The sequence below is a fragment of the Eurosta solidaginis genome, chromosome 1 (genome assembly GCF_040869045.1).
Source record: "Eurosta solidaginis isolate ZX-2024a chromosome 1, ASM4086904v1, whole genome shotgun sequence".
In the NCBI taxonomy this organism is placed as follows: domain Eukaryota; kingdom Metazoa; phylum Arthropoda; class Insecta; order Diptera; family Tephritidae; genus Eurosta; species Eurosta solidaginis.
This window is the reverse complement of record NC_090319.1, coordinates 23356746-23379961: the sequence shown is the minus strand read 5'-3', so window position 1 is coordinate 23379961 and position 23216 is coordinate 23356746. Positions and strand designations below refer to the sequence as shown.

General features: G+C 38.9%; 2 protein-coding genes across 8 annotated transcripts in view; one reads left to right on the top strand and one right to left on the bottom strand.

The window, feature by feature from the left end:
- rec (recombination-defective) overlaps window positions 1-23216 on the top strand; it is a 138030-nt gene that overhangs the window by 105746 nt on the left and 9068 nt on the right. The gene's annotated exons all lie outside the window — the stretch shown is intronic.
- The window catches only part of alpha-Man-IIb (alpha-Mannosidase class II b), a 157438-nt gene continuing 142523 nt past the window's right edge, over window positions 8302-23216 (bottom strand). For all 7 annotated transcript variants that reach the window (XM_067782746.1, XM_067782764.1, XM_067782773.1 and 4 more), the window contains one exon: window positions 8302-8437. The gene's annotated coding sequence lies outside the window, so the exon portion shown is untranslated. The remainder of the gene's footprint in view (window positions 8438-23216) is intronic.

Genomic DNA, 23216 nt, shown 5'->3' with positions numbered 1-23216 from the left:
GGTGGGAAGGCAGGGATAGCCTGAAGGTTTAATGTGGCCATATAAATCGTTCCCGAGATAATCGGGCTAGCACCTTAATGGTGCTGTATTACCGGGGCATACCGGATCTGTATCCGGTAAAGTACCATCACATCGATAACACTCCCCAAAGCCTTCGGGGAGTAATCTTATCGCTAAAACAACAACAACGACAAGTAGCGGATAGCTTTTTATTTAAAGAACAATTTAAAGACATTATCTTAACTCGAAATAGGTTCTATTATTGTCAAATTGCCACAGAATTATATTATTACTGGGTGCACTTCTTGATCCCGATTTCAGAATCACGACAATTTTCAGAAGTACTTACAATCTCTAGTCAAAATGAAAAAAGAAAATTACATCATTACATTAAAATATCATATTTGGTCCGGATGTTTTTGGAGAACTTTGTGTTCGCGTTTTGTCTTGTCGGGATGATGTATGGTCGGGCTTGAATAATGATTCGTCGTGTCTAACTTGTGAATTTTGAGATTCTATAACTCGGAATTGTCCAAGTCGCAATGATGTTATATCTATTTATTATTTCTATGCCGCTAAGGACCACTCTAATGTATACGCACATACATATGTGTTTACATATCTACTAATATAATTTCTTTTATATTAAAAATCATATTCTATGAAAATGTGCGATACGTGTAAATTTACTTAAACATCCGATGAGATTTTTATAGGCTCAAGATGTATATTATTCAACTTAACTTTACGTGTTTCTACTTGAAATAGTCTATAATGATAAATTTTATTTCTGGTATAAATCTTTGAATATATAAGATATAAATCTTCAAATACACGTGTCAGGTATGTACGTATGTGTGCGTGTTAAATTATTAGCTTTTGATCTTAAATTAGTAAAAATTAGTGTTCTGAAATTCTTACCCATTTCCACGATCATATGATTGGTATCACAATATTCAATCATACTAACTGCTCTTAGTCCATGTGTTTGTACTAACTTCAAATTGATACACTGATTTAATATAGTATTGTATTGCTGCCGATTTGATTTCTCAGCGGTGAATAGACCAACGTATGTGTTGAGCTGAAATAATTATGCTAAAAAATTCAATACATAATTCTTCTATATATATAAAGAAGGATGTATGTTTGTATGCAGCAAAAATTTGCAGGATAGCTTCACAGCAATCTAAAGAGTGCTTCTGTGAAGTTTTTTTTCCGGCAAGTGGACCAGGGACCGATCAATTCGAGCAAGTTCTATTCACAGTTCGATTTGAGTAAAATTTGGTATATAGGTAGAGCTTTGCCCAGATTAGTATTACGTCAATTGTTCCGGGAAATGGACCGGGGACCGACTAGGACTGGGACTGGGACTGGGACTATGATTGCGACTGCGACTGGGGCTTGGGCTAAGACTGTGACTGTGACTGAGACTGGGACTGGGACTTGGAGTGGGACTGGGACTGAGACTGAGACTGGGACTGGGACTGCGCCTGCACAATGTATTTATGTCTTTAGAATATTTCATAAGCCAGTTGAGAATCACGTGGATCTACCACGCAAATGTAAAAACAAGGGCGGGTCTGTTTTTGACTGTCCGATGGTCTTTATACCTTTCATGAATATAAGCATAATTTCATGTCGAACGGATTATTTTTTTATAAAATCTGGCATGCTAGTTATATTCTTAGCCCGCATCGGTACAACTAAACCAGATGAAGATGGCTGTGTGGATTTCGGGATTCCGCTGGCCACCTGTGGTTTGCTCTTGCATAGATGGGCCTCGATTCAGCTCAGCAACGGACTTTCGTGTTGTCCAAGTTAGATTCCCCTATCAGGGCAGCTACGAACTAACTTACTTATATTCTTAAGCAATGAGGCACTGGTGAAATTCTTTTTATCTGAAAATAAATTATATGGTCCCCAAATATGTTCGCACTTGAAAAAAAGTGTCTCCAATTTTTAGTGCTTTTGAATCGAAATGTTCGTAAGTGTATATCAAATTTTTAAATTTAGCCACTATTTTTCAACTGTATCGAATTTACTTTAAAAAATCAACAAAAAAAACTGCATGTCCCATAAAATTTCTGAGCATTTTTCTAGTTTTCTGGGGGCTGTATCAGAGTTTTCATGATTTTTATTCCAACCTAAGTTTTCCAGTTCGCTGAACCCGACGGAACCATCCGTTTTTTTCGTCCGACCCAAATACCTTTAGATGTGTGTATATGAAATTCTACTAAATATCGCCGTAAAGAAACTGATATATACCAACTTAGACCCAGCAGGTCTCACAATATCATAACTACCACCCCCGCCCTCAAATGCAACTCTTTTGACATTTTCAAACATTGGACCAAAGTTATGTCGTTTCATGAAAGGTATAAAAATAAGTTTGACACCTCCTACTAATTTAACTGACATTGGTAATACTTCCAAGCAAACATTTCAGTTTTTAGCAAACTCGAAAGTCTTTAGTCAATTTTGTAGTGGTGTATTTTTTGTGTAATATTATAAAAAAATGCAATTACATATAATTGATTTTCGCATTGCATCCTATTCAAGATGATTCATACGGACATAAGGCGAGTATGTGGAGCTAATTATTATTGTTTAAAGATTTAAGTGTGCAAAAAATCACATAGCCATTAAATCTGACGGACAGCGGAAATCTGGTAAGATTTTTCGTATTGGCCTAGCTTTCTTAAGTTTACATGGCCTGTTACTACATAAAGAGTAGCCATCTAGTAGGACACGTTGTGGGGTCAAAACTTGAGCTGATATAAAGTGTAGCTTACCAAACAGCTACCATATGTATATATATATCATCTTTGGCGGATGGTAGAGTACCATTAGTTTTATCAGTTAATTTCCCAAGACCAATAAGACAAATCGTACTTAGTTTTTTACGTGGCCCAATCATTGATGAAAGTGGCTTCTAAATTTACCAATGCAGCCTGGACATGCGCAGAGCATATAGGACGGCTCAATTACTACTTCTTATATCACGGTCTACGTGCATTCCCTCAAGCGCGCATACCATTGAAATGTCGCTTGTTCTACTTTTATTATTTCTAAATCTTTTAGTCTCTCGAATGTCTGTACAAAAAAAAAAAAGCTGTACAAAATTTTCCTGTTGTTGTAGTAGTGCTTCGCCGCATCCAATAGGTGCGACCGATCACAAATTGCCATCAATATCCTCTAAAGGGAGTCCAAGGAAACTTGCTGTTTCAACAGGGCGGACCATAATGAGAGGGGTGTTAGAGGCGTTGGTTCGACATTACAATTAAAGAGATGGTTAGTGTTATGTGGGGACACTATGCAAGCGGGGCATAGATTTTGTATGTCGGGGTTGATTCTGGATAGGTAAGAGTTTAACCTGTTACAGTATCCAGTGAGCTAGAGTGATTCGCGTTTCCCTAGGGAGTGTGTGTTCCTCTTCTGCAAGTTTTGGGTATTGTTCTTTGAGTACATGATGCACCGGCCAATTCATGACTAAGAGATCCGACGCCTGTTTTTGGAGTACATTGAAGACCTGCTTGTGTTTTTTGGCTTCATACAACTGCCTTCTCAAGTGCCTCATAGTGCTTACGAAGATGACTCCTTAAGCCCCTGGGCGGTGCTGGCTCATCAATCAGATGTCTGTTGGGATGCCCAGGTTTCTGGGTATTCAACAACAGGAACTGTTTGGTTAGAATCTTATTTCTCTCACTAATGAGGAGTATTTCCGCCTCATTATTTAGATGGTGTTCTGGGGACATAAGAAGACAACCCGTGGTGGTTCGGAGAATAGTATTTTGGCAGGCCTGTAGCTTCTTGCAGTGAGTAGTCTTTAGGCTTGGCGACCATATCGGGGGACGCGTACCATGCAATCGGCTGGCCAATTGCTTTGTAAGTGGTAATGAGCGTTTTTTTATCTTTTCCCCAAGTACTGCCAGCAAGAGATTTGAGGATTTTATTACTGCTCTGGATTTTTGGTACAATTGCGGCTCACCAAAATGTAGATCCTGATCAAACGTCACACCCAAGATTTTGGTATGTACGACAGCCGGTAGCGTAGTGCCATTGACGTGGATGTTCAAAATGGTGCGACATTTGGGACGTCCATTTTGTAAATAATGTCGCCGATGATTAAGTCCGTGATAATGTCAGGTTTCGCGAGGTGAAAAAACTGGACAGATCAAAATTTGCCCCGTATTCGATTATTCTTAGAACTTCACGAAATCTCAGACTCAAACCAATTTTTCTTATTTTTACGTTTATAATAGAGTTCTGTGAGTGTTACTCAGTCCTGCTGCTTTCGGATTCCTCGGTCAGAAAACACAATATGAAAGCAGCCAGTTGAAATTTGCTCAGATATGTGTGCTTCCAGTGTGATTTGTCCCACCCGTTACACGCTAAAATACGCTTATATTTTTTCATTGTAAGATTAATAAGTTAGGTTATATTAGAAATTGGCTCTTAGTTCACCTTTAAAACATATGTTGTAGCCAATTTCAAAAAGATGTTGATAGTTCTGAAATCGGGAAGTGAAGTCATCTACTTACATAGGAAAGTGATTGCGAAGATCCATGCATCACTTCTTAAATGACTAGCTATAAAGAAATTATATCAAATTGGAAAAAAAAATCGTGTCAAACCCGCCACTTTGGTTTTCACTGATATCAAATTTTCAAAAGAACGCGTTTATTGAGGGAAACAAAAAGTGTCGATAAATGTATCCCTTACCCAGGGTTAGCCTCAGAGAATTTTTATTTTGAGAATTTTTTTAAAATTTTTTTAACTTCGGTATATAAACTATCGTACAGTACTTTTCTTTAAGCGCAAGTCTGGCTATATAAATCAGAATAACAAACTTAATTTTGGCTCTTCAAAAAAAAAAAAATAAGGGGAAGAACATTTTATATAAATGGCGGTGACCAAATAAATGGCGGTATACAAAAGTATATTATATACATAATCCGTATGTAAATATAAACATAATTAAAACATAACTTTGGAATAAATGTAAATAGCGATGAATAATTAATTACAAAGAGTAAAACTGAATATCTAAATAAATTAAATCGAGCTCATACTATTTTAATATTACACTATGCAACAAAATCAACTTTTTTTCTGGGTATTGGACCAAACCAACTTTTTTGGGGAGATTGATAAAAATTACTATCTCTGTTTTTCGAAGTTAGCCTCCAAAAAATAGATATTGGCTTTCGAAGTTCGAAATTCTACATTTCGAAATTAAAGAAGTAGAAATGTGGTCTAGGTCCGCTCTTTTCCCTTATTTGAAGGGTTGAATTCTTTTTTTGAGGATTTTCAATGGAATCGCACCATAAATTAAATTTTTTGGAATAGGCTGGTCCCTGGTTCACTATCCGGACCAATTTCCAGTCGTTTAGGAGGGGTTCTGTAACAAACACACATACCGAAGAAATATATATATTAGGATTGTTTTCATATGTTGGGGGAACATCTATACATCTTACAAAATAAATTCTTTAAATATTTTTTTAATGTAATAACTGCGCACAAAAAGCTCTAATTTGAAAACGGTTTCTTGCATTTCAAAGTTTAGCTATGCGAGATGGTTAATTTCGTTATAATGTGAAGGAATCATTAATAGAGGCGTGGCAAATTCCCAAAATGGGAGAGAAAATCATATTCTTGTGATTACTTACAGATATTTTCTTTTACTATTGTTATACCGTTTTCACACAGAAACTTAATCGAATCACAATTCTATATAATGAAATAATTAAGTTACCCTTTTCATACAAAGTCTTTTGCTTCATTAAGCGAACTTCTGTCAGCAGCCCCAAAAAATATTTCATTTTTACAAAAAAAATAGTTAAAATGGAAATCAGCCGTTCGTTCTTAACTATAAATACAATCAAAATAAAATGCATACGTAACTACTCATTAATGTTGCACCTAACCAAATATGTGCCTATTTTCAAAAAAGCCATATTATCTTTTGCAGCAAATGCAGCGAAAATTTAATTTTAATTTTTTTCGCCTTTTTCTATTTTTTGTAAATTATTGAAAATAATTTATTTTTAATTGTCATTTGTGACATTGACAATAAAATCCGAAGCACCAAGCAAAACCGACTGGATTTTTTACTCGATTAGGCATTCAATAATGAGATAATTAAGAATTTGTATTTTGTATGGAAGATTGAGTAAAATTAGGGCTTTCATGTAGAAAACTTGACTAATTATTTCATTAAGCCTCTGTGTGAAACCGGAATTACTTTATAAACTATTTATTTGATCATATATCTCTACCATATCATGGGAATACAATATGTTTTTTTTTTTTGTAAATTTTGTTGTGTCGGTCCACCACAGGGCCATCGCAATTAAAGTAAATATAAAAAGTGTTACGATTATAAGGGCAAATCAAATATTTTTTGTCTGTTTATTTGCTGTCTATGCGCCGTAACCGGCAAGAAATGTTAATGCTTCGCTTTGTTTATTGTGAAGCGGTGTTAAAGCAAAATGTAAATTGATATGTAAATATTATTTATGTAAATAATTTTCGGTTTATTGCCCTTAGCAAATAAGAATTTAAAAAATTAAGCAAATAATACAGTAAACTACGCAAGTCAAATAATATTAAGTGTTTAATTAAACAAATAAAAAAAAAATTTTTTTTTTAAATACATATATTAGGGTGGTCCTTATACGGGTGCAAATGTTTTTTTTTTTATTTCTTAGCAGCGCGCCATCTCAATTGGTTATCTATCCTGAGGAACTATTTCGGTACTTTTCTCATTTTTTTGTAGAACACTTAGAGGTCGCTACCGAGGATTGAATGGCGCATGGTCCTTTTACGTACAATTTTAGCCTTTTATAGTAAGTTCCAACGATTTTTTGTCCCAAAATAACTTAGATAATCTTTAAGGTTTTAAGCACACCTTTTGTAAAACCAACATTAAAAATTTAACTTCCGTTTTTGTTCCTGTTTTATCATTATTGTAACGAATTCTGGGAAAATCTCATATTTATGCACTTTCTGCTAACGTTCGAATGGCTGAACTGTCGAATAAATAACTCCAATATTCAGTATTACAAAATGGTCTTTTTTCAGACTACTTTGTACTTTAGTACAATATACTTCAATATCACGTACTTCACAAAAGCGTGTTTTAATCAAACTGATTACTGATTCCACAGCTTGCGCTGCTTTCATACCCTCGATTTTCTCGTTCGCCCATTTCCCCTAAGGTCTAGTTCTTTCGCGAACATGTGTTCGAGAACAGTTGTATCTCATGCTTTGTTACCCAGCTATATACATGTATTAACCTGGGTCGATTTGTATGGACGAAAGTTAACCGATATCGCGCCATTGATTGTTCGATAGGATTTGCGCTCAGGAAAAAAAATTCCACTACGCATACCTGCGAAAAAAATGGCGAAAGGGTAAATTTTTCGACCAAAACACTCCCCAAAACCCAAAAAATGTTTTTTTTTTTTCAAAAACCTGTTATCGCCAACGTTTTTACAACAGTTTTTTGAAAAAAAAAAATGTATATATTTTTTGGGTTTTGGGGAGTGTTTTGGTCGAAAAATTTACCCTTTCACCATTTTTTTTTTCGCAAGCTCGAAAATTATTTTTTTGGATATGCGTAGTGGGACTTTTTTGCCTGAGCCCAAATCCTATCGAAAAATCGATGGGGCGATATCGGTTAATAAATCGACCCAGTCTAACATATATATTTGTAGTTTATGCCTTTCTTTTAGCCAAATGCGTGTGTAGGTGTGAGTATAACTTTTTCTCTTAGCTGACGACTACATATGTGTATGTGGGATATTCTTCGTCGCCTTCTATGTACGTAAGTGTTGCTAACTTTAATGTGTGCATGTACATAAGAGTGGCTGCTTGCTGCTTTCGTTGTTGTGATTACTTTCTAACACCACAGTGATGCTAATATTCGCCACATTATACTATTTTTCTCATTTTTCTAAAAGTTTAACCTTACAAATAAAAAAAATATATATACACCATCAGTATTTTAGAGTAAATAATGATTATACGTGGTGCCCTGTTAACTTTCTAAAAGCGAAAAATAAGGACCACCCTAACATATTTATATTATAATAAACCATAATGTATGAGCGTTTTCTTAACTGTATTTCACATACCTTTGTGTTGTTTGTGAGTAATCCAGCGTAGAGTTCTTTGACTGTATTCGCCCCAACATCTGCTAAATCTTCCTCACACCAACGCAAACACATACCAAAATATAAATGACGATGATCGAAATGATGTTTATTATATTTCGATATTTCGGCGATAATTTGCCAAGCCTCTGAGTTCTCTTGCGGCAGCACTTCGGCACGCACAAAACAATAGATCTCGTGATTACTTGATTCTTGTAAGCAACGATCATAATCATCGAAATCATAAAGATTTGGCATTTTAAAATAATTCGTCACTATGTAAATAAATTACGTAAGAAAAGAGGTTTGTAGTTTGAATTAGTGGTTTATAATTTAAAATGTGTGAAAATTAAATATCGTATAATATGTAACATAATTTACAAAACAAGTTTATTTTCTATTTAGAGTTTTTGTGTTCAGTAATCTAATTGGGTTAATCAAATGCGTATAAAACGTGTCAACACGAGCTAAAATGGGAAATCATTGTACGTTTGAGTTAAATTATTAGCACCTGTTTTGATGTTGTAACCACGTCCTTATTACTGGTTACTATATTGACAAGAAACTTTTATTGGCTTTTTAATAATTCCCAGAAAATAGGTAGAGCTTCTTCTCCAGTATGCGCCGTACTTTCTTATATATATTTTTATACTCAGTTGAGCAGAGCTCACAGAGTATATTAACTTTGATTGGATAACGGTTGGTTGTACAGGTATAAAGGAATCGAGATAGATATAGACTTCCATATATCAAAATCATCAGTATCGAAAAAAAATTCGATTGAGCCATGTCCGTCCGTCCGTCCGTCCGTCCGTCTGTCTGTTAACACGATAACTTGAGTAAATTTTGAGGTATCTTGATGAAATTTGGTATGTAGGTTCCTGGGCACTCATCTCAGATCGCTATTTAAAACGAACGATATCGGACAATAACCACGCCCACTTTTTCGATATCGAAAATTTCGAAAAATCGAAAAAGTGCGATAATTCCTTACCAAATACGGATAAAGCGATGAAACTTGGTAGGTGAGTTGAACTTATGACGCAGAATAGAAAACTAGTAAAATTTAGGACAATGGGCGTAGCACCGCCAACTTTTAAAAGAAGGTAATTTAGAAGTTTTGCAAGCTGTAATTTGGCAGTCGTTGAAGATATCATGATGAAATTTGGCAGGAATGTTACACTTATTACTATATGCCTGTTTAATAAAAATTAGCAAAATCGGAGAACGACCACGCCCACTTTTTAAAACATTTTTTTTTAATTCAAATTTTAAAAGAAAAGTTAATATCTTTACAGTATATAAGTAAATTATGTCAACATTCAACTCCAGTAATGATATGGTGCAACAAAATACAAAAATAAAAGAAAATTTCAAAATGGGCGTGGCTCCGCCCATTTTCATTTAATTTGTCTAGGATACTTTTAATGCCATAAGTCGAACAAAAATTTACCAATCCTTGTGAAATTTGGTAGAGGCTTAGATTCTAGGACGATAACTGTTTTCTGTGAAAAAGGGCGAAATCGGTTGAAGCCACGCCCAGTTTTTATACACAGTCGACCGTCTGCCCTTCCGCTCGGCCGTTAACACGACAACTTGAGCAAAAATCGATATATCTTTACTAAACTCAGTTCACGTACTTATCTGTACTCACTTTGTATTGGTGTAAAAAATGGCCGAAATCCGACTATGACCACGCCCACTTTTTCGATATCGAAAATTACGAAAAATTTAAAAAATGCCATAATTATATACCAAATACGAAAAAAGGGATGAAACATGGTAATTGTATTGGTCTATTGACACAAAATATAACTTTAGAAAAAAACTTGGTAAAATGGGTGTGACACCTACCATATTAAGTAGAAGAAAATGAAAAAGTTTTGCAGGGCGAAATCAAAAGCCCTTGGAATCTTGGAAGGAATACTGTTCGTGGTATTACATATATAAATAAATTAGCGGTACCCAACAGATGATGTTCTGGATCACCCTGGTCCACATTTTGGTCGATATCTCGAAAACGCCTTCACATATACAACTAAGGGCCACTCCCTTTTAAAACCCTCATTAATACCTTTAATTTGATACCCATATCGTACAAACACATTCTAGAGTCACCCCTGGTCCACGTTTATGGCGATATCTAGAAAAGGCGTCCACATATAGAACTAAGGCCCACTCCTTTTTAAAATACTCATTAACACCTTTCATTTGATACCCATATCGTACAAACAAATTCTAGAGTCGCCTCTGGTCCACCTTTATGGCGATATCTCGAAAAGGCGTCCACCTATAAAACTAAGGCCCACGCCCTTTTAAAATACTCATTAACACCTTTCATTTGATACCCATATAGTACAAACAAATTCTAGAGTCACCCCTGGTCCACCTTTATGGCAATATCTCGAAAAGGCGTCCACATATAGAACTAAGGCCCACGCCCTCTTAAAATACTCTTTAACACCTTTCATTTGATACCCATATAGTACAAACAAATTCTAGAATCACCCCTGGTCCATCTTTATGGCGATATCTCAAAAAGGCGTCCACCTATATAACTAAAGCCCACCCCCTTTTAAAATACTCATTATCACATTTCATTTGATACCCATATCGTACATACACATTCTAGAGTCACCTCTGGTCCACCTTTATGGCGATACCTCGAAAAGTCGTCCACCCATAGAACTAAGGCCTACTCCCTTTTAAAATACTCATTAATACCTTTCATTTGATACCCATATCGTACAAACTAAATTCTAGAGTCACCCCTGGTCCACCTTTATGGCGATATCTCGAAAAGGCGTCCATCCATAGAACTAAGGCCCACGCCCTTTAAAAATACTCATTGACACCTTTCATTTGATACCCATATTGTACAAACGCATTCTAGAGTCAACCCTGGTCCACTTTTATAACGATATTCCGAAAAGGCGTCGACCTATAGAACTAAGGCCCACTCCCTTTTAAAATACTCATTAACACCTTTCATTTGATACACATGTCATACAACCACATTCCAGGGTTACCCTAGGCTCTTTTTACAACATGGTGATTTTCCCTTACTTTGTCTCCACAGCTCTCAACTGAGTATGTAATGTTCGGTTACACCCGAACTTAGCCTTCCTTACTTGTTTTTTCTATAAATAAGCGGGACCCACATGTCGATTCCGAATGGCATCTGCAAGGTAGGTGAATTTTCACTGAGAAGTTTTTCATGGCATAAATATACTTGGGGTGCTTGCTAAACCACTTGTTTATAAATTTTTTCGCGGAATTGCTCCCAGGAACTTCAGTGTGTTAGGCGGAGCACGCTACCACCACACCAAGGCGGCCGGTGTACCAAATCACATCCAACAAATCACATAAGCGTAAAATTCTTTACGAACAAATCTGTGCAACTTTGCTTAAAACACCGTCGGCTTATACCTATCCCTATCCCCGTCCTTATAAAATCCTCTTACAATCCATATTCCTATCTCTATCGCTATCCCTAGCGGTGGTTAACATTTTGGTAACAAAATTTTCAAACTGTAATATTACCGACAACTGCTAGAACAAGGCTGTAAATCGCGCGCTTTTTAACTATTGATTGTGACTTGCAGTATTTTGGTTTTGTTTTCACTTAGTGAAAACAAATAAAGATATAACTGCTCTACCTAATTAAAGTTCCACTCATTTTGACATGTGTTAACGATCAAAACGGGAAAAAGCAGGGACCCATTTAATTAGTTATATTCCATTTCTTTTAGTCAGAGTCAAAAAATTGTAATAAGTGAAGTTTTATGGGATCCGGGGATACGCATAGCATTTTAATGAAGAATCGTGCATCCATTTTATTTTTCATACTTTTTTCAAAAAAATAAAACCATAAATAAAAGAAAAACCCGGACTTTAATTTTATAAGTCCGAAAATAAACGATATATCTGCACTTTTATTTTTTAATTACAAATAAAATTCCGGCCCTGTAACTATCGACCGGCTCATGCAAATGAATCGAATATTTTTTTATCAATAGATTCCTCTGTCTGGATTTGAAACCTTTATGGATATTGGAAAGTTTTTGTTAGTAATACCAGAAATTTGTCAAACTAAAACCAACTCTCATAATAATATACTTGGACTTTTCCATAGTAAACTTGAAACTTTGCGCATATATCAAGGACCGATGACAGTTCAATGGGATTCAAGGGGTTAATAAGCGCAATACAAAGCTTTATAGCTTCAAAGCTTCCGCAACCCAATTGTCAACCTCACCTACGCGAGGGGAATACTGTTACAAATATGAATGTCTCATACACATATTTACCAGGCGTGGCTCTGGCGACACCAAGATCCTATTGGAACTAGGGGATGGCCTAGAAGGTTTAATGTGGTCATATTAATCGTTCCCGAGATGGGCGGGCTAGTACATTGATGGTACTTTGTTTTTATTTTCAAATTTTGTTTTTGTTTTCCATGATGTGTTAAATAAATGTATACAGAATATAAAATGACATGACAAAACGAGGATTTTCAAAATTAAAAAAATTAAATAACTTACTATTAAACTACAAGCAATATTTTCTGAAATGAAGTTCTTCTTTTATTCAGCACACTCGATATAATGATATAACAACCATATAAAAATAGTCATAAGAACCTTTCTTTCAAACCCACTTATTGCTGGTTCAATCTTCTATCGACCAATCCAAAGATTCGAGTCGTCGGGGCTTCGATTTACAGAAAAGATCGGTTATTTCTTCAATGTCCGTTTCTATTTCTTTGTGGACGTTCCCTAGTGCCAGACCAGTCAGTCTACTTTTAGACATGTTGACTCTCAAATAAGTCTTCAAGTGCTTTAGAACAGAAAAAGAACGCTCTGCGGTCGCTGATGTCACGGGGATAGTCGCAAATATTTGCAACAGTGTCGTCACGTTTGGAAAAAATGAAGAAAAGTGCTGATTTAATGATTTTCAGGGCATAAGTAGCTGTTTAAGCACTCTTGAATGGATCACTTTTGCAATGGTTATGCCACAATAAACTCTCATTTTTCAGCACTGTCTCATTGTGACTGGTGAGATCTTCTTTATAAACTTTAGCAGCAAGTACAATTTCTTCAATCGTTACTCCTGCAGAGTATGCTGGAATCAGTACCTCCAGAGGCAGTATTTTCAAAAATTCACCTTTGAACCTTGACGTCAATGAAGAAATCATCTAGTCCAGGAAAGGGTAATAAATTGTAGCTCTGTAATTCGGGTTTAGCCCCTAGCCTTTTTTTCGCCCTCTTTAAAATGTTTGCCCTTTTTTGGCTCCAAATCTATTTGGGCAATTCGGATTGTGAAATTTGTAATGTGTGTATCAAATGACATCGAAATTTTATTTTATTTTTTTTGTTATGATGATGTGGCAGCTTGGTAATCAGCTGATAATAAAACATTAATCGATTATCAAGTGTCATCACTTACACAACTTAGAAATGAAAAGGTAAGGAAATATTTTGCATAAAACGCCACTAAAGAATTTTTTTATCAGATATTTAAAAAAAAGCAAGTGCCAGCAAGAGCAGAAAACTTCGAAAATGAAGAAAGCGATGAAAGTGATGAAAGTCGTTTCGATGACAAGACGAGCCGTGTGTGCCGGCGTTAAGTTTTTTCTTATTTTTGGCGGAACAAAGTAATTACTGCTTACTTAACGTTTTTTTATTATTAAAAATATAAATAGAATTATTACAAGTAAGGAAGGGGCTGACAATATGCTGTTAAGTTTTTAACGAGTAGAGCCCTCTATGCCATTTATTTCAACTTTCAGAGCTTCCTAACCATAAGAAAGTGAGTTTAATTCAGACGCATTCGGTAAAAATATTCACAGTAGACAATTTTTGGCATACAAAATTTAAAACCATACCGTGTGTCCTCAGTATGCCGTTAGGTACAAAATGCACGTAACTCGCACATCCTGCTTCGGAATTAGGTGCAAGAACGTACCTTAGCATGATTTAAATACATTTTGAGCGGAGATAAAGCATACATGAAACTAGTTCTGATATAAGGTTTTCTTTAATCAAATTTTGAGAAGAATATTTTTGAAACAAATTCTGGGAGAGGGCGTTTTCTAATTTGTGCGTCTTAAAAAATTGTTGTAACTAAAATAACAGATTTTAATATTTTGGAAAATAATCGCACCCTTCAGTTAAACGGTGAGAGTTGCCCCAAGAGGGAAGGAAACAGTGAAAATGGACCTACTATAAGAACGCCCTCTACCCACTCTGCATCAGTAAAGTTCATCCTAGTAGTGGGTCTGTATTCACCAATTGAATTTCCACGGGGGACAATTGTCATTATTTTCCTGGATCCTTTGGGCTTGTTGTTGTTTTTACTTTAAAAATATAATTCGGTATGTCGGGATCCAAATGTTTATTGCAGTTCAGGTACACTCAGACTCAATTCAAGCTTTTCATCTTCTTACATTTTTGTTCTTGAAAAACGAAGGAGCTGTTCTCAAAACAACAATCTTGTTCTTGAACTTTCCACCATTTTCTTGAAAAGAGAACGGCTGGTCTTGAAATATGAAAAAATTATTAAATTAAGAACAATGTTCTTAAATTAAGTTCAAGAAAAAAGAAAGGGTATAATTCGTGTGAACTACAATATTAAATACAACAAGTTATCGAGCAGTTGTACTGGCCAGCGGCTATGATGTTGCGGTTGCGATCGTGTGGCGCGAGTTCGATCACCGTCAAACTCTGAAGTTTTTTAAAACAATTTTTTTATATTCTATTTTTTAACTCTTATTTTTCGTTTAGTTCTATTCGCATATGCACAGGTTCTTCTGGAACTTGTTATGAAAAGTTTTAAATATATATTCAGATTGCATCATCAAATAAGAAGTATTTCTCAATAAGAGAAATATCTGAAAAAATTCATGTCATGCGTTTTTTCTAATCTTTTGGAATTTAATAATAACTTGTTTGTTATTAATATTTTTTATTATACTCAGTTGAGCAGAGCTCACAGAGTATATTAACTTTGATTGGATAACGGTTGGTTGTACAGGTATAAAGGAATCGAGATAGATATAGACTTCCATATATCAAAATCATCAATATCGAAAAAAAATTAGATTTAGCCATGTCCGTCCGTCCGTCTGTCCGTTAACACGATAACTTGAGTAAATTTTGAGATATCTTGATGAAATGTGGTATGTAGCTTCCTGGGCACTCATCTCAGATTGCCGATATATGATGAACGATATCGGACTATAACCACGCCCACTTTTTCGATATCGAAAATTTCGAAAAACCGAAAAAGTGCGATAATTCATTACCAAAGACCGATAAAGCGATGAAACTTGGTAGGTGAGTTGAACTTATGACGCAGAATAGAAAATTAGTAAAATTTTGGACAATGGTCGTGGCACCGCCCACTTTTAAATGAAGGTAATTTAAAAGTTTTGCACGCTGTAATTTGGCAGTCGTTTGAAGATATGATGAAATTTCGCAGGAGCGTTACTCCTATTATTATATATATGCTTAAAAAAATTTGCAAAATCGGAGAACGACCACGCACACTTTAAAAAAAAAATTTTGTAAAGTCAAATTAAAAAAAAAAGTTAATATCTTTACAGTATATAAGTAAATTATGTCAACATTCAACTGCAGTAATGATATGGTGCAACGAAATACAAAAATAAAAGAAAATTTCAAAATGGGTGTGGCTCCGCCCTTTTTCATTTAATTTGTCTAGGATACCCTCACTAGGGTAGGCACCTTGTCGTTGGTGTGAGGGCTTAGCCGAACTCCATAGCGCCCGACTATTAGGCGGAGCTGTTTAGGACTGACATCTACGCCGTTTCGCCTCATACGAGGGCGGCGGGATGTCGGTGACCAAGAACTGCCAACCCCCTAATCCAGGGTGTTATGCGGACCGTGCCTATTGGACGATTTGCAGCCAGGGGATAAATTCGGCTGTATTCGAACGGAGCCTTCCCGATACCGGGCCACCTCGGGAAGTATTAATGGCCTTACCACAGTAAGGGGCGCTGCTGTGGCGGACGGTTCTTTCCCCCTATATAATACTGGACCGCTGAGCCCGCCTTGTCGGGCAGGTCGTCGTACGACCAAGATGAACGACTCATTACCTGACTGTAATAAGGACGATGTAAAGAGGAGGACTGAGTCGCAATCCAAGGATGACAAATACGAATTAAGCTATGCGTCGGACTCGGGGAGCGAGAGTAGTGCTGATTCAATGAACTCCGTGTTGGAGAAGCACACAAATGGAAACGGAGTTGAAGAGTGGAGAAGGGTACGGAGCAGAGGAAGTAAAAGAGCTCTCTCGCAGTACCGTGCAGCACTAAGAATTGTACAACGCTTGGGAGCAGTGGTCGACCCAACAGAAGTGGAGATCGAGCGCTTGGAATGGGCCCATGAAGCGGTAGAAGTAGGTCGAAGGCAGTTCAAAAGGTTTGCTGCGAGAAACCTTCGGTTCTGCAACCGGTACGAGGAGGAAGAAGCGTCGAATGGCAGAATGAAGAGGCAACATTCGGCGGAAGGCGACAAGCCTGCTTTCAAGAGGCAGAAAGGACCCAGTCCTAGAGCCGCGAGGCAGGGCAGTCGCATAGACAAGACAAGTAGGCCCAAAGCTGTAAGACAGATGGGCTCCAATAGCGAGGTAGCAACTACTTCGAAAGCTGCGAGTCAGAGGGAAGTTCCAATTAAGGAAGTAGGAGATAAGCCAAAGGGAGATAACGCTAAGACTCCGGCTTTCTCGGAGGCGCTAAAGGGAATTAACGCTAAGACTCCGGCTTTCTCGGAGGTGCCAAAGGGAGATAACACTAAGACTCCTGCTTTTCCCGAGAAGATGAGTGATGTGGCAAAGCAGTCACTGACTGTGGCGCTGGTTGATCGTAGCAGTCCTTTCGGACAAATGACTACTGAAAGGTGGAGATCTGTGGAAAGGGAGCTGATTAGCTTAATGCTTAAGATGATGCGGGAACAACCAAGTAAGCCCCTTCCAACCTTTGATTGGGGGGGATGGTATAATGGTGTGGAGATGATAGCGTGCGACAACATCGCGAGCTTGCGGTGGCTGGAGGAAGTGGTTCCAAACCTCCAAAGGCAAGGCACGAACGCGAGGTTTGAGATGGTGGATAAAGCGCAAATCCCCACGGTACCCAAAGTTAAGGTATGGATACCATGCGTGATGAAGTCGGAGGGTACACTGTGGCTTCTGCAGAATCAGAATCCGAACATACCGACACAGGATTGGAAGGTACTTACTGTATCTCGGCCTACCGAGGATGGTCAGTTCTACATCTTCCAAATAAACAAGCAGGCGGAGGATATTTTGTACACGCAGCTTGGTAAAATGTCCTTTGGCACTGGCAAAATTTACATGCGACTCAGGAAAAGAAGTCCCGAGGATAAAAACCCTAACACGCTAGAGGTGGGCGAAGTCGAAAAGGACCTCAAAAGCCTAAGGGAAAAAAGACAGGTGGAGGTCCCCGACGTCACCACGAACGTGCTAGAAGAGGACCAACCGCTAAATGGTGCTGTGACTCGCACAGAGGAACACCCTGCACAACAGTCACGAGAGGCTGAAGGGGACTCGAATACTCTAAACCAAAACGGCACGGGGAGGACGACGAAGGTGCTGGAGGGGGACAAACAGCCCAATGGTGCTGCGAGTCCTACAGATAAACCTCCAACACAGTAAAGTGGCGTCGAGCGAACTCCTCCTAACCCTTGAGGAGGGTCCGTTTGACGTGGCGCTGATCCAGGAGCCGTGGCCCTCATCGGGAGGAAAGGTTTCTGGACTTAGCGCGCGCGGGTTTGGCGTTTACTACGCGCAAACGGAAGGACGGGTGCGAGCTGTAATAATGGTAAAGAAACAGCTGCATTCATATATGCTGCCTAATTACACCACTGAGGATCTCGTAGCGGTGGCCGTTGAGCAAAAGAATAAGCAGGCATTTATCCTGGCGTCCTGCTACATGGCCCATGCTGCGGAGGTCCCACCGATGGAGTGCAAAAGGCTAATACAGGAGGAAGGGCGCAAAGGGCGGTTGGTCATAGGCGCAGATGCAAATGCGCACCACAATGCGTGGGGAAGAGCAGAAACGAACGAGAGAGGCGAATCTCTGTTTGGTTACATCCTGCAAACCAATTTGCAGATAGCCAACAGGGGAAATGTCCCTACATACATTGGTCCAACATCCAGCAATGTTCTGGATATTACGTTGAGCCCCGAGCGTGATATATCAAGGTATGATTGGATGGTTCTTGATAGACCATCCTTCTCCGACCATGCGTATATCAGCTTCAACATCCCCCTAAAGAGGGTAGAGAAGGGAGGAACCTTTAGAAACCCTAGTTCAACGAACTGGACTAAATTCCAGAAACATGTAGAAACAAAACTGGGACAACCCAAAGAGGTTGCTAATGTAGAGGAACTGGAGGAGTCGAATGAATTCCTAACAAGGACGCTTATGACTGCGTATAACAAAGCTTGCCCTCTAAGAAGATTCAGAGGAAAAGCAAAGCCGCCATGGTGGAGGAATGAGCTGAGTCTTCTAAGAAGACAGGTAAAAGAAATGTTTAAGCTCGCAAAGACCGCGGAAAGCGAAGCGTGTCGGGACGAGTACAGGGATCTACTGAGGATCTACAAACGTGAAATTACCAGGGCGAAGAGAAACTCGTGGAAAAGTTTCTGTACGTACATAGAGTGCTCCAGCGAAACAGCACGGTTGAAAAAAGTCCTAGCAAAGGGAAACATAGTCCAGGGACTAATAAAGAAAGAGAACGGGGAATGGTCACGTAATAGTGAGGAATCCCTTGAGGTGCTTCTCGATACACATTTCCCATCGGGAGACGGTTTAGAGGAGCCAGCAGACATCACTCACACTTCGATCACGGAGCTAGTAGTGCCGGGCTTGGTGACCGATACCAAGATCGAGTGGGCAGTGAAGACGTTTTCTAACGCCGGACCCAGATGGTATATTCCCGGCCATGCTACAAGTCTCAAGTAGGGCGGTCGTGGAATGGCTTAAAATAATATTCGATGGGTGCATACGACTGAATCATGTACCGCACTCTTGGAGAACAATTCGTGTAGCTTTTCTACCAAAGGCGGGGAAAATCGGTCACGTGTATCCCAAAGACTATAGACCCATTAGCTTAACATCATTTCTACTCAAAACTTTTGAGAGGCTGATAGATGTATACATAAAGTCCAACGCGGATGAAAAGCTGCTCTCCACAACACAGTATGCGTACACCAAAGGCAAGTCGGTAGACACCGCATTGCATAGGGTGGTAATAAGCATAGAGAAATCCCTGGAATATAAGGAGTATGCTCTAGGAGTCTTCTTGGACATTGCCGGGGCTTTCAATAATGTTGCAAAATGGGCGATTATGGATGGTCAGCCTTAACCAGATGGATCGGCTGCATGTTAAATTGCAGAAAGATTACATCACAATGGGGATTGTACGAGGCCACGAAATCAGTGGACAGGGGCACGCTGCAGGGAGGGGTGCTATCACCTCTGCTGTGGACGCTGGTCATCAACCAACTGCTCAGGCAATTCGATGAGGGAACCGTAAAACTTACGGCTTACGCAGATGACGTTGCAATTGTCATAAGTGGAAAGTGCCTTCCAACGATTAGTTCTTTGATGGATCGGGCGCTTCGCGATATTCATACCTGGGCATCTACTGTCGGATTGAAAGTCAATGCGGAGAAGACGGATATGGTCTTGTTTACAAAGAGGTACCAGGTCCCAAATTGGACCAGGCCTAAGTTAGGAGGGGTGACCTTACAGGGGAAACCTTGCACAAAATATTTAGGAATCATCCTAGACAGTAAGCTGTCATGGAAGCTCAACGTGGAGGAGAGGGTCAAGAAGGCCTCAACGGCACTCTATGCATGTAAAAGAATGCTGGGGTGTACGTGGGGCCTATCGCCCTCTCTTTCTCATTGGGTTTTTACAGCGATTGTAAGCTCTATTCTATACTATGGAGTTCTTGTTTGGTGGGAAGCCACACAAAAAACTACATACCTCAAAAAATTAGAGGGGGTATGCAGACTATCGATGCTTAGCATTACGGGATCCCTGAAAACAACCCCGACGGCTGCACTGTATGCCATTTTACACATCCCACCTGTAGACCTGGTAGCAAAGAACAAAGCGTTAACGACCGCAACCATGCTCGGTGCTTCGGGGCAGCTTGAGCGCCGACCATATGGCCATAGTAGTATAGCGTCATCAATCACAAGACGAAAAGACTACATGATTCCCTATCTGCGCTTCGAGGGAGATCTTAAGGCCACAATAGAGGTGCACGGTTGGCGGAAGGGTGCGCAAATGGCGGACGAGGCGATACATGTGTACACCGATGGTTCCAAAGTAGTGGAAGGAGTAGCGTCTGCGGTATACTGCGCTGATCCGGAAATAAGCAGATCCTACAGGCTGCCGGATTACTGTAGCGTTTTCCAAGCGGAAATATTAGCCGTAACCAAAGCAGTAGAAACCCTGGAAGAGAATAGCTTAAGCTGCAACCGTGTTAACTTTTATATTGACAGTCAAGCAGCAATTAAGGCAATAATCTCGCATAGCACAGCATCTAAATGCGTGTTAGAGTGTAAGCAGTCTCTGGAGAGAATCGGGACAGGGAGAAGCATACATCTATATTGGGTCCCAGGGCATATGGGAATAGATGGGAATGAAAAAGCGGACGAACTAGTTAAAAAGGGTGCATCCCTTGAAGCTTGCTCCGTAGATGTCCCAATTAGATTGGGCGAGATTAAGCGAAGTCGAGAGGTGCACATGATCGACCAAGCGGGAAAGGCGTGGGTTCAAGCGCGGGGCTGTAAAGTGTCGAAGATTATGTGTAGGTCTTACAACCTTAGACTAACACAGTGGCTCCTATCATTAAAAAGAGAGGACTGTAGACTCATGACTGGTATTCTGACTGGACACTGCCTGCTGGCGTCACATGCCTTTAAACTAGGCTTGGTCAGTGATAGCAGATGTAGGAAGTGCGGGTTGGAGGAGGAAACGATTGAGCACGTTCTGTGCTCGTGCCCTGCACTTGCCAGGCTAAAACTCCAGCTATTAGGATGATAAGCTGTCAGATCTAGAAGCAGCAAGCGGCTTAAGTCCTAGGAAGCTTCTAGTATTTGCCAAGAGGACGGAGTTATTTTATAATATAAGTCCTGGTTTTTGATAGGGTTTTTCAGTTTGGTCGTTAAAACAAACTTCTGGTAACACTATGGACTCAATCAGTCTATGTGAGGTCCTCATGGACCGGCCAGTTCAACCTACCTACCTGTCTAGGATACTTTTAATGCCATAAGTCGAACAAAAATTTACCAATCCTTGTGAAATTTGGTAGAGGCTTAGATTCTAGGACGATAACTGTTTTCTGTGAAAAAGGGCGAAATCGGTTGAAGCCACGCCCAGTTTTTATACACAGTCGACCGTCTGTCCTTGCGCTCGGCCGTTAACACGATAACTTGAGCAAAAATCGATATATCTTTACTAAACTCAGTTCACGTAATTATTTGAACTCACTTTGTATTGGTATAAAAAATGGCCGAAATCCGACTATGACCACGCCCACTTTTTCGATATCGAAAATTACGAAAAATGAAAGAAAAATGTCATAATTCTAATCCAAATACGAAAAAAGGGATGAAACATGGTAATTGGGTTGGTTTATTGACGGAAAATATAACTTTAGAAAAAAACATTTGTAAAATGGGTGTGACACCTGCCATATTAAGTAGAAAAAAATGAAAAAGTTCTGCAGGGAGAAATCAAAAGCCCTGTTCATGATATTACATATAAAAATAAATTAGCGGTACCCGACAGATGATGGTCTGGGTCACCCTGGTCCACATTTTGGTCGATATCTCGAAAACGCCTTCACATATACAACTACTACCACTCCCTTTTAAAACCCTCATTAATACCTTTAATTTGATACCCATATCGTAAAAACAAATTCTAGAGTCACCCCTGGTCCACCTTTATGGCGATATCTCGAAAAGGCGTCCACCCATAGAACTAAGGCCCACTCCCTTTTAAAATACTCATTAACACCTTTCGTTTGATACCCATGTTGTACAAACGCATTCTAGAGTCACCCTGGTCCACCTTTATGGCGATATCTCGAAAAGGCGTCCACCTATAGAACTAAGGTTTACGTCCTTTTAAAATACTCATTAACACCTTTCATTTGATACCCATATCGTACACACAAATTCTAGAGTCACCCCTGGTCCACCTTTATGGCGTCCACCAATAGAACTAAGGCCCACTCCCTTTTAAAATACTCATTAACACATTTCATTTGATACCCATATCGTACAAACAAATTCTAGAGTCGCCCCTGGTCCACCTTTATGGCGATATCTCGAAAAGGCGTCCACCTATAGAACTAAGGCCCACGCCCTTTTAAAAAACTCATTAACACCTTTCATTTGATACCCATATCGTACAAACAAATTCTAGAGTCGCCCCTGGCCCACCTTTATGGCGATATCTCGAAAAGGCGTCCACCTATAGAACTAAGGCCTACATCCTTTTAAAATACTCACTAAGACCTTTCATTTGATTCCCATATCGTACACACAAATTCTAGAGTCAGCCCTGGACCACCTTAATGGCGATATCCCTAAATGGCGTCCATCAATAGAACTATGGCCTACTCTCTCTTAAAATACTCTTTAATACCTTCCACTTGATACACATGTCATACAACCACATTCCAGGGTTACCCTAGGTGCATTTTCCTACATGGTGATTTTCCCGTATTTTATCTCCATAGCTCTCAACTGAGTATGTAATGTTCGGTTACACCCGAACTTAGCCTTCCTTACTTGTTTATTAAGAAGAAATCTGAAACTTATTTCGAAAAAAAAAGACTGTCAAAAGACAATACAAATTTTGAGAGGCCTATAACCTATACCCTGTTAGCCAAAAATTTTATCCATTTCGACTTGTTTTTGAAAACGGTGTCTGAAATCGGTTTGCATAGTTGAAGTCACAAAATTCATAGTTCTTAAATGATT